The 12840-nt window shown below is 50.1% G+C and overlaps 1 non-coding gene across 1 annotated transcript; it reads left to right on the top strand.

The window, feature by feature from the left end:
• The first annotated feature begins 489 nt into the window (after nt 1–489).
• TRNAK-CUU lies at nt 490–563 on the top strand. The gene has a single exon. It is a non-coding gene; the product is annotated as a tRNA-Lys (tRNA).
• The last annotated feature ends 12277 nt before the right edge of the window (nt 564–12840 follow it).

Here is a 12840-nt window from a genome sequence, read left to right as displayed (position 1 = left end):
TTTGATTGATGTTTTGTCTGGTGTCTAAAGACAGAAGCATTTTTAAATATCTTAGAATTGTTGTTAGTACTGAAGTTCCTCATCTTAAACTTATGCCATTAGATTTCTTCTACAGTATATTTTGGTGCTGAAAGGTAAAAGGTTGCTCTGTGTGTGCTGTTATGGAGTGAAGTAACAAAGGTTGGTTGCAGAGAGGGTGCATGTACCACCCCAGCTGTGGTCCCAGAGTCCAGAATTTGCATAAACTCACCCCCTGACCTGTGACTAACAAGCTTGCCCTGCTAACTCTTCCAGCAAAACAGGCCAAAGAAAGTGTATGCAAGCCCTGTACTGCAGCCCCAGTACTATTTTTGGTTCCTTCCCACAGATCTTTCACTCCGCACCAGTCCAGTTCCTTGCTGTTACTTGTCCAACCACTGCATGCATGTGCTAGACCGGACCCTGAGCTGATTCCTGACTGTTGTGCTCCATACAGCCTGGCCTGTCTGTGTCTCTGTGGTGCAATGGGTCAGCACGTTTGGCTCTTAACTGAAAGGATGGTGGTTCAAGCCCACCCAGGGACAGTGATAAGCCTGTGCTACTTCTTTGCTTTCCTGAGGCCTGCGGGCAGGGCCGGCTTCAGGCCAATTCAACCAATTCCCCTGAATTGGGCCCTGCACCCAAGCCCTGCTGGTGCACTGTACCAGGGTGGCCCAGCTTCCCCAGGGGGCAATTTAAAGGGCCTGGGGCTCCCAGCAGGGACTGGAGCCTCAGGCTGTTTAAATTGCCACCAGAGCCCCACTGCTGGAGCCTTGGGGGCTATTTAAAAAGTCTGGGGCTCCCCTTGCTTCTACCGCCCCAGCCCTTTAAATAGCCCCCAGAGCCTTGGGGTAGCAGGGTTCTCCAGCTGCCTCTGCCACCCTGGTCCTTTAAATAGCCCCCGGAGCCCTGCCGCTTCCTCAGGGCTCCCGCGGCTATTCAAAGGGCTGGGGCGGTGGAAGCAGGGGAGCCCCGGGCCCTTTAAATAGCCCTCGAGCCCTGGGCTGCTGCTGCTACCTTGGTGGAGGAGGAGGAGGGGGCACTTACCATACAGGGTAGGCTGTACCCCTTGTACCTGCACCCCTGCCCACAGCCAGCCCCTGCTGCACCCCCTGCCCTGCCTGCACCAGCCCTGCACCCCGTGCCTGTCTCCAGTCAACCCCTGCCGCACCCCCCTGCCTGAAGCCAGCCAGTCCCACACTCCTCTGTCTCCAGGCCTGCCAACCCCTGCGCACTCCCCTGAGGCCCTGCCTGAAGCCAACCAGCCCACTTCTTCCCACATCCCCCTGCCTGCTGCCAGCCCCTGTCAGCAGCCAGTCCCACACACCCTGCCCTGCCTGCAGCCAGCCCATTTGCAGCCAGTCCTGCACCCCCTGTCCTGTCTGCAGCCAGCCCCGCACGCCTTGCCCTGCTTGCAGCCAGACCCTACCTCCAGTCAGCCCCTGCCCTGCCTCCAGCCAGCCCCATGTCCACTGGTGCCCTGCAGTTCCCAGGGCAGTAATCCTGCACACCTGCTGCAATGAGAGGGCCAGTGAACAGCTGTGACCCACACATGTGCACACCCTAGGGTGACCAGACAGCAAGTGTGAAAAATTGGAACAGGGTGGGGAGTAATAGGATCCTATATAAGAAAAAGACCCCCAAATCGGGACTGTCCCTATAAAATCGGGACATCTGGTCACCCTAGCACACCCCCAGGGAGTGGCGGGGACCCACACATGTGAAACGGAGCTCATTTCTAGTTCAGGCCCATCTTTTTAAAAAAGAACTTTAGGTAGGGTTAACATACATCCGTATTTTCCTGGACATGTCCAGCTTCTTGGTTCTTAAATAGACCATCTGGGAGGAATTTTTAAAAATACGGATGTATGGTAACCCTATTGGTACAAAAAATACATACTGTGGCACATCCCTAAAATCAGAACTTTTTACAGGGAACCAGCTGCTAAGAAATGAAAGGCTTTTTTTAACGTTTTTTTTTTTTAGTTATCCCTGCCGGGGTCCCGCCGAATATGTTCGAATTGGGCCCCGCACTTCCTAAAGCCGGCCCTGCCTGCGGGGAGCCTCAAAGGTCCCATTTTGCTGTCTTGGCCTCAGCGCTTTCAGCTAGTGGCCCGAAGACCGGGCTGGATGCCATTCAGAAACCCATCTCCCAGCAGCTGTTCCAGAGGCTCAGGCTTAATCCTCAAGGCCGAGTACAAAAACTTTCAGCCTGGAACATTTCGCTCTCTCCCCGCCTCCGCCCAAGTGGCAAGGGAGAAGCAGACGAGACACGCTGGCTCAAAGACGCCTCCCTCCCACTTCCCTGTAGGCCGTGCAAAGCTCTTGGCCTGCCTCACGCCTTGTCAGGAAAGCGCGGCCATGCTGCTCATGCCTGAGTCACGTCCGCAGCCTGGCCTGCCCTGGCTGACGGTACGCAGAGCCACGTGAGTCAATGGCAGGTTGAGTCAGGAGCCTAGGCTCTTTCCCCTGACAGCCACACACACAGCACTGCCTGGTGTCTGGAGAGCCTCCTTCCTTTTCTCCCGCAGCACACGCTGCCTGCCAGTGTGGGTGGGAAAAGGGGACCAGGAAGCACTGCAGCCTCATTCCAGGAGAGGAGGCCCTCGCCATACCCAGGCCTGCCTCTTGCCTTCAGTCCAGGTAGCCTCATGGCCTAGGCTCTTGGTGCTCTGCTGGTCACTGCCTTGCTAGAAGGCCCTGAGGCAAAAGAAGCAAGCACACATATATCAGAGGATGGCTTTGATCCATTAATATCTGGGTTATGGGCCCAGCACACTTTTGCTGCACCACTCTGCTGACTCTTCATGGCTACTGCCACCCAGCCACCACTCTCTGGATTAGCACCTTATGTGCTCTAGCGCTGGCAGGCAGATGCGCAGTCTGCTAGGCAGCTGCCCTGGTCACAGGATTTTACAGCTTCTACAGGGTAAAAGGGATCTATTTGGGGTTTGGACCCCATTGGGAGCTGGATAGCTGAGTGCCAGAGACGGGAGCACTTCTTAAACTGTTTTCAGTTAAGCCTTCAGCTTCACCCTCACCTGAAAAGTACTCACCATTAAGGGGTATGGGTTCCAAATGCCAAAAGCATGTGGGAGATAAGAATGGGTGTTTAGCTGTCTGTGTTTGTTCTAACTGATTTCCTTCCTGCTGTTCCTGGTGTGTAAAGACAGAGACATTTTTGAATCTCTTAAAATTGCTGTTAGTGCTGCAGTCCCTCACCTTAAGCTTATGCCATTAGATCTCTTCTGTGATATATTCTGGTTCTGAGAGGTAAAAGGTTGCTCTGTGTGTGGCATTATGGAGTGAGGTAGCAAATGTTGGTTGCAGAGATGGGGCATGTGCCACAACAGTCCTCTTCCCCCAGCTGCAGTCCCTGAGTCCAACCTGCAAAATTTCCTTGCAGTCAGAGTGGAAAAGAGCACTTTACTTAACTGTGAAGTTGCTTACAACTTTCAGTGTGTAAGTGAAATCAGAACCCCCCACTTGAAGTACATCTAAAATTTACACTTAACTATTAGTGATCTTAAGTCTATAGTATAGAACTGAATTTGTAATACAATTACAAAGAGCTTCATTTTTAAACTACAAAAGAAAAAAAGCCATAAAATCTGCAACTAGAAAATTCAAAAAAGAACCATAATACTAAATTTAAATATTCATTTTCAATCTTTCTTAATTCACTATGCTTTGGAACCCATGTCCCTTGCCTAATGAGATATATGTAGGTTCGGGTGACTCCCAAAAGCATGAACTGCTAAGGACCGTTCTACTGTCCTTGATTCATATCACCAGGATAACTACACTTTATTACTCCTGCCCTAATAAGAAAGAGATTGGGGATCTCACAGCAGCCGAAATGACCATTTGGACAAGCACCCCCATCATGCAATGCGGGGTGGGTGTGACCATGCACATCAGCAACAAAAGACTTTTACAACACATCACCAACAGATGTCAGGGTAGAGTTCATTCTGACCCTGCTTACATCCTCCCCACAGCCAAGAATTGATGGTCCTGGTAAATCACACTCCCTATTATACCAAATCATTGGTATTGAATGCTGAAGTCACAGCTAGCAAAAGTAGCCACCCATCTCTGCCCTGCAGCATCCAGCTTAGCCCTTGTTAACACATAAGTCAGTGGATTGTTCTCTGTCCATACCTGAAACTGAGCACCACACAAGTAGTCTCCAAAGTTCTCAGTGATGGCCCATTTCAAGCCCAAGAACTGCAGCTGGTGGATGGGATAGCAAGTTTCGCTATCAGACAGTCCTCAGCTGGCAAAGGCTACAGATTTACATTTGCCTTCCACTTCCTGGTACGGGACTGATCCCAAACCCTCCAAACTGGCATCAGCATGCAGGATAAACGGCTTGTTTGGGTCAGTAGAGACTAGGACTGGCACATGAATCACACAAATAATGATTTCCCGTAAAGCTCTGTCACATCTCTCATCCCGCCATGTCCCAAATGGAGAGGAGAGCAGCCCCTCCCGTGTCCCAGCCCAAGAACACCAGATCTGTGGAGGCAGGATGTCTGTAGCCCAAACCAGCTGGAGCTGCTGGGGAGAGGAGTTCTCCCCTCAGCCCAGGCCCACTGGAGTTGCTATTGCAGTGGGGGAGAGATGTCTCTCACCTAGTTCTTAGATGCCCTGATAAGGGGGGGGGGGTGGAGTTTTTTCTTCCCACCTACAGCTCAAACTTCTCTTTCCCCCACCACTTTCTGCTCTAGCCTGATCTCCCTCCTTCACCTCAATTCTGTTTTTCCTGGTCTCGTTCCAGAGCCCTGACAGCCCAATTCTCTGCCCTAACCCTGTGCCCTCTACTGCACCCTGAACCTCTCATTCTAACCCCACCCTAGAGCCTGCACCCCCAGGGCCAGTGCCCTCATCCCCCTGCACTCCAACTCTCTGTCCCATCTAGCCTGATTTAGGGTGTACTAATAATATTAATTTGGATAATATGATGAAAATTTAATTTATTAGCTTACATTTTATTTAATTTAATTGAGTTACAAAGTTACAGTTGCATTACTGCTATTCAAAAGATACATAGGGCATTATATGCAACAAAGTTTTGGTTAATGTATTCACACCCTTCCTTGATAACCTGGTGGTAAGAGACACAGAACCAGCCTTGCAGTTCAGGTTTCTCAATTCTTGAGTGAAAGATGCAGTGCTTAGAAAAAGCTAGTGTTACTTAGGGTTTACTTGACTAAGTTAAACTTAAAATCAAAACCTAATAAACAAAGAATAAAAACTTACGGAAACGGAGCTTAGCCTAGTTCCCTTGAAACTTAAAGTTTAAGAACAAGTACAGCCTACTGCTAGTACATAGAGAGAGAGTGGAGGAAGTAAGTCAGAATGATAGAGTGAAGTGCTCTAGTGAGGTGGGTTACCTCTTTTATAGGGCACAAGCACCGGAAATCCTTCCTCCTATGTCCAAATTTCATTCCTCACCCACAAAACGTTAGGGTACGCTTACTTCACAGGCTAGTATGTTTGTGCATGTTGATGACATGTACATATGCACATAAGTTCCCTTGTGGTGTACCTGTTAAGTCTGTGGGTATAATACTGAAAAAAAACCCTATGCCATTCTCCATTGTCGATTGGTCTAAGTAAAGGTCTTAGACAGGCGTGAGTACTTATCTATTTAAGTAACAAGATACAGGTCAACTTTGCTTTCTTAGTAAAAGGTCACAATATAGATATGCTAACTTTGCCTTAGCTTAACATACAGGATATGGCCTGTAGGGTCTCGTAAGTCATGTGCCCCAGCCTCCTAATCATTTGTATTGCCCGCCGCTGGACCCTCTCCAATTTGTCCACATCCCTTCGCATGTGGGACCCAACCCCAAAAGTACCCACATTTCACCCCAATGGCCCCCAAATGCCAGCTTTTAATATGTACATAGGGTGCTCCCATGGTCAAGTCACTCCCGAGCTCTCCAGTGGAGCCTGCTGGTGGAGAACAAGGTCAAAATCAGCCAGGACGTCGCTCAGTCAATTCCCTGTGCTCCCAGCAGGTGGTATCGGAAAGCTCCAAGATGGCTCACTTCCCTTTCTCTCATCAGCTTCAGGCCCCAGGGTTACAAATGCCCAAACCAGTTGGGATTCTCCCCTGGGCTCAGGGTGTGGGGCTGCTCTGAGGGGATGGACTTGCACACTTGGGATATTAGTGCAAAGATACAATTTCAATTTCTCTTAGAGAAATTTGAGGGCAATTTATATTTGGTAAAAATCTTATTTCGTGAAAGGAAAGCTGCAGTGATAGCCTGGTTACTGGGGTGCAAAACACTTTCCTCCTGCGAGAAACAAGAAGTTAGAATTAGACATTTACATCATTTGTTCCAATGTTGGCACAGGTTTAATTTTGCTTCTGTGCAGGTTTGTTTCAGGCTGTGACTGTTTTGGTTTATTGGGTTGTTTTGGTTTTTTTAGTTGGAATGGAGCTTTTAATTGACATTTGCTGGATTCGAATGGCTGACCTGCAACACCAGTTTTGACATAGTTCTGCATATTTTATACAGATTTGGCCAGTATTCAAGGATTCAATTCCTTTATAGGAGGTTTTAGTGTTCAGGCTTATTTATTTGATGTTATTTTATCATCCTGCTGTAGCACACCTTTTTGATAAAACCTTGAAATTATTAATTTATGGCATTTGTTAGTTTTTATTTTTAAAAACAAAGTTTTTCTTAATGTTTGGGTTTTAAATTAAGCATTGTTTTTGGTTTCAAATTTTCATTTAGGTTTTGGTTGTTGATGGGATCTTTAAGAACTTTGGATTTAATACTAAAATTTGGACAGATTTAGCTTATTTAAAGTAAACTCTGTTCACTATTTTATTTTAATAAAGGTTGTATTGCTGTAAACCCTGGCCAGTGAGAGAGGAGATGAGCCTGGCCTTTAACTGAGAAGGAGCAGAGGCATGGAAGGGGCCAGGTGATGGGGGGGCACAACCCCCTAATTTTTTTTGTCTACCCACCTCAATCCCCCACCAAACGAGAAGAGTCTGATGCCACTCCTGCTGGTCACTGTGTGTCACTGCTGCTCCATGGGAAACATGCTCTGTGCATTACCCAGCTTGGTGAGAAATACACTCTGTGCCTTACTGTGACTGGTCCGTGGGTGTCACTGCTCCTAGAAGGGAGGCACATGCTGTGCATTACACTACCTGACCGCTGGGTGTCATTGCTGTATCAATGGAAACACTTTCTGTGCATTACCCTGAATGACCACGAGGTGTCACTGCTGCTCCAAGGGAAACATGCTCTGTGTGTTACCCCGATTGGGGTGTCACTGCTCCTAGAAGGGAGGCACACGCTGTGCATTACACCACCTGACCGCTGGGTGTCGCTGCTGTATCAATGGAAACACTTTCTGTGCATTACCCTTAATGACCACGAGGTGTCACTGCTGCTCCAAGGGAAACATGCTGTGTGTGTTACCCTGATTGGCCACTGGGTCACTGCTGCGCCAAGGAAAACACCTTCTGTGCATTACTCTGACTGCCCACTGGGTGTCACTGCTGCTCCACGGGAGACATAAGAACGGCCAGACTGGTTCAGAGGCAAAGTCCATCTAGCCCAGTATCCTCCTGTCTTCTAACAGGGGCCAGTGCCAGGTGCCCCAGAGGGAATGAACAGAGCAGGGAATCATAATGTGATCCATCCTCTGCCGCCCATTCCCAGCATCTGGCAAACAGGCTACAGGCACCATCCCTGCCCACCCTGGCTATTAGCCCTTGATGGACCTATCCACCATAATCTTATCTAGTTCTTTTTTGAACGCTGTTATAGTCTTGGCCTTCACAACATCCTCTGGCAAGGAGTTCCACAGGTTAACTGTGCAACTGCCCTGAGCTTACCCCCTTCCCCTCGCCAGGTTGTATATGGAAAAGAGGATGAGGATGAGGAGAGCCATGATGTGTCTGTCACTGGCTGATGCCTCAGTTTCCTCTAGGCAGCAGTGCTGCAGGCTCCTTTGGTCAGTTCCCATGCAACTGTGTCTGGGGAAGGGGGAGTAGATGCTCATGCTCCCCAGCCCCATTCCCCTCCACCAGCAGCTGGGGAATCCAGGCCAAATTTAACCCTGGTAGCTGGGCCGGGATTAGCCTGGGCCGGGGTCGGGCTGGGAAGGAATTGCGGCGGGGAGACAGACGCACCTGCTGTGAGGGAAGATCCTTCCATTCCCTGCCAACCTCCCTCACTCCTTGCAGCATGGCACCCCCTAGAACTTCTTTCTCTGTCATGGAGGCTGTCTGCTGCCTGCTTCTCCCTTAGCATCATCTCTCCGCACCCTGGGGCACTGGCGTCGCCCATCCTGTGCAAACAGGCAGGTCCCTGGTGTGCCCTGTGGTGCTGCCCTGCAATTTGGGGAGGCAGCTATTGGATGGAGTCATATCAAAATATGGGGGTGGGCAAGGCTGGGGATCAAGACTCTTGGGTTCTCCCCCCAACTCTGGGAGGAAAGTGGAGGTTAGGGGGTAGAGTCGGGGAGGGGCAGGGCTGGGATCCAGGGCTCCTGCTTTTTCTCCACTTCCTGCAGCTGCTTCGGTCCTTTCAGTGCGTTTCCTGTTGCAAATTCATTTGCTGACTTGTGCAACCCACCCCAGAGGTGGCTGCATCTCAGTGTTGGGTGAGGCATCCTTGGCTACATCACCCCCTAACCGTGTCTCTCTCCCCACTGCAGGTGACCCTGCAGCACTTGGCAAACATCCGCAAGATCGTGGGGGGTGCTTTGAGCATTGGGCAGGCAGGGGCCAGGTGCCCAGCCCCGCCCACCAAGAATGGGACCCAGCACCCCCTACTTTTTACAGGGATTAACAAGGGGCAAAGGGGAGCAAATCAGAGAAGAGGGTGGCCAGGGTCTGAGCAGGGGGTGGAAATGGGTTGGTCGGGGGGGGGGTCAAGCAGCTGGAGGCAGAGTTAGGAGAGGGGCTGAAGGGCAAAATCAGGGACGAGGGAAGGAGCCGGAGTTAAGCCCAGGGAGAGATGCTGCCAGAGGGTCAAACCCCGGCACAGGCAGGGGCAGAGAGGTAACAGTTACCCCGGGGGGCTGAGACTCCAGTGTTTGCAAACATGGGGCAGGGAGCAGAGGGACTTTTTTATTTCCCCTCCCACAGCCAGCACCTCTCAGCATGGGCTTCCCAGGGCTGGGCTCTTAAAGGCACAGGCATCCCACTGCCTAGACCCTGCAGCTCCTCTCTGATGTAACCTACTGAGGTGCTGCAGTAGGAGACTCAATTCAGTGAAACTGGGCATTCCCTATACGCCCCACAGCCAGGGAGCTGTGCACCCCCTCCCTCGAATTTCCCCAACACCCGCCCCCAGTTGTCAACTAGTTACATGCAGCTCTGCCAATGTTGTCATTGGTTGCAAATTTGAATGGAAATTGAAACGTTAACACACACTTTAAAAGCAGGTACAACGTATGAAAAATACTTGTACTTGAGAAAGTTAAATACATTTGGAAAGTCTGGACAAAGCCAGGTTTCCTCACCCAGCTGTTGTGTTTGCTGACAATGTCGGTGCATTGGCTTCAGCAATGTTGACCAACCTTAGGGCTGGTCTACACTATGGGGGAAAATCGATCTTAGATACGCAACTTCAGCTACGTGAATATGTGAAGTATCTAAGATCGAATTACTCACCGTCCTCACGGCGCAGGATCGATGTCCACGGCTCCCCCTGTCGATTCTGCAACTCCATTCGGGTTGGTGGAGTTACGGAATCGATATAAGAGCATTTGGGGATCGATATATCGCGTCTAGATGAGACGCGATATATCGATCCCCGAGCAATCGATTGCTACCCGCCGATACGGCGGGTAGTGAAGACGTACCCTTAGAATTTCAAATGATGATTTGTAAGCGAGGTGTGAATGAGCTCTCCCCTGACAGCTAGTGATGAGCAGGGTTGGAGGAGGCTTTGGGACCAGACTGTATTTCCATGAACTCACCTACTCTGCCGAGGTATCCAGTAGACAGAGCTGGGCTGCCTCTGCTCTAGGTGCCCGGAGGAGGGAAGGTGTGTGGGGCTCCAGCCTGGGGCTCTTCCTCCGTCCTGCCAAGCCCTGACTATTAATCCCAGCCCTGGCACTCCTTTCTTCAAGCGCCATGTGGGCCAGAGGAAAAGTGTGGCAGGAAGCACAGGGGCCAAACTTGTGGGCACCAGCTGAAGCAGCGAGAATCCCAACCACCAGGTCAAACTGCAGGAATCAGCAACTAGGGTGGCAAGTTTTAGAGCCCCAACCCATTGTGGCCATCACGACCAAAGACCTGGCTCCTGTGAGTGAGTCACCCAGCAGGAGGGAAAAGACTCACTATTGTACAACTAGAGACAGGGAAGTTGAGGACTGTGAGCTCCAGGGCTTTACCACAAGCCAACACCAGGTCCCACTGAGAGTTGAACTCAGATTGCAGGATTCAGTGTCCCAAGTGTTGCCCATTACACCATGGAAACAGCTTGTGCTGCCTTCTCTGGCCATCAGTGACCCTCACGGGGCTGGCTTGTGTAAGGGACTGTTGGCCCTTTACTAAAACTTAGTGTGTGTGGTGGTGGGGAGGGTGGGGGGGTCGGTTGGCTAGTTCCTAGCACCAATAGAGGTGGAAAGGGTCAGTGGGAAATCAGGCCCCTGAGACTGACAGTCCCCAGGGGCAATGGGGAGAGGCCAAAGCTCCAAGTTAGCTGGACTGACAGGCCAGGCAGTGTAATGAGGGAGTCACCAGGCCAGGGGGTCCCATCCAGTGCCAGCTTTAGACCAATTCCCCCGATTCCCCCAAACTGGGCCCCGCACCTAAGAGGGCCCCATGCCTGCACCTATAAGGGCCCCACGCCTTAAAGAAGAGAGCCTAACTTTTTAATTTTTACTCATCTGGCGGCAGCTTGAGTCTTCAGTGGCACTTCAGCTGTGGGTCCTTCACTCACTCCAGGTCTTCAGTGGCATTTCGGTGGCGGGTCCTTCAGTGCCATGGAAGACTTGGAGCGAGTGAAGGACCCACTGCCGAAGTGCCGCTGAAGACCTGGACCACTGCCAGGTATTCGAATTGGATCCTGCAGTTCCTAAAGCTGGCCCTGGTCCCATCCTCCATGGGAGCGGGAACTGCCTGGGCCAGAGCGGGGTTGAGCTAAGCAGAGAGCAGGAGCCCGAGAAGAGCGGGGAGCAGAGTTGTGCAGGTGTAGTGCCAGAAACTGCTCCCTGTGGGATTTTGTTACTAATACCTGAGGTTGTTCTTATTTGCTGACTTTTCCTAATTTGCTAAAACTTGACGGTGGTTTCTCTAGCAAAGGCCAGTCCCTGGCCCCTTGGTCCAGACATCCTCATTCACATCAGGCTTCAAATTGAGAATCATTTCCCATTCCCGCTCTGTGGGAGGGGAGACTTTTAAACGCGCTCTCTGTGCGACTGCACATGGCTAAGCAAAGAGAACAAACCCCCAATCCCCCCTGTGCTTTGGGGGCCAGGTTTGCTGTGGTCTGTAGTTCAGATGCCTTCACATCTAGGAACTGGGATTATTTACCAGTTTCTGTGACATTGGGGCATAACTGTGCTCACAGCCAAATTAATGTGCTTAGTGTGGCCGTGTGCCCTCAACTTTACACAATCTGTTTCCAAAAATTGGTTTCTGTAAAATCGGAATAATCCCCTAGTGTAGACATACTGTATGTGCCTGAGCATCCACAGTGCAAACTGGAGCCAGATCTAGTTTCACTCTGTCTACACTTCAAACACTGCTGTGGCACTGCTATAGCACTCTGGAGTAGACAGTGACTGGAGGGGTTTTCCCATCCCTGTAATAGCTACATGGACAGAACAATTCTTCCTTTTATTTAGCACTATCTAATCAGGGCTTAGGTCACCTTAACTCTATGGGCTTGGGGGCTGGGGTTCACAACCTGAGAAATGTCGCTCTTCCAGTTCAGTGCCCAGCGTACACCAGCCCTTAGATTCCTCTTGGTATTTCAATGCAGGCACTGACCTGTGAGAGGAAAACATCAGGTCACAAACACTGAGACTGAATTCCCCACATTTAATCTCTCTGCACTTTCCAGAAAGTCACAAAATTCAATTCATTCTTGCTAGGACAGAGAAAAAAATAAGTGACACTAAGTTTTTGGCTTGATTAAATAAAATTAAGTGTTTAATTAATATAGTAAAAATATATCCTGACTCCTCTAAATAGCACCACAACGTGAAATAAGAAAAGAGAAAAATCTTGTCAGTGAAGACAAGTGAAGTTTTGCAAATGATCTTCCCATTATTAATTTCCATGCTGCCCCCATTGGAGGTCTGGACACCTCCAGTGTCACTGCTCTGCATTCACCTTCCCCTAGAATTGTTCTTGGACATTCCCAAATATGAAAAATTGTGCAGTTCAGAATGTGAATAGTGACCCCGTCTCCTTCCTGCACCTGCTCTACATTGCTCCACAGCAGCTTCTTCCCCTGCAGAGTCACCCCAGCACGGCAGTGCAGCCGCCCAGGGTTCAGCAGGGGCCCCTGGCAAGGACAGTGGGTGCAGCTAACAGCCCAGTCTGCCTGGCAGTGAGTCAGCTGTAAAAAAGCAAAACCCCCTCCCAGAAGTACAGAGACTGAATTCCCCGACTTTAACATCATGACCCCCTGTAGAAAGCCACACGTGTCAGTTGTATTTTCACAGGGAGATACAAAAATCAGGTGACACAAATTTTTAAGTTGAGTAAATAAAGTTGAGGAGATAGTTATTAACCTCACAGAAATATACTAAAGATCCCTCAACATAACACCTGAAGGTGAAATATGAACAGAGACAAACCTTGTCAGCAAAGGCTCATTT

This window comes from Gopherus evgoodei, unplaced genomic scaffold (genome assembly GCF_007399415.2).
Source record: "Gopherus evgoodei ecotype Sinaloan lineage unplaced genomic scaffold, rGopEvg1_v1.p scaffold_72_arrow_ctg1, whole genome shotgun sequence".
NCBI lineage: Eukaryota > Metazoa > Chordata > Testudines > Testudinidae > Gopherus > Gopherus evgoodei.
This window is presented reverse-complemented; position numbering and strand designations above follow the sequence as displayed.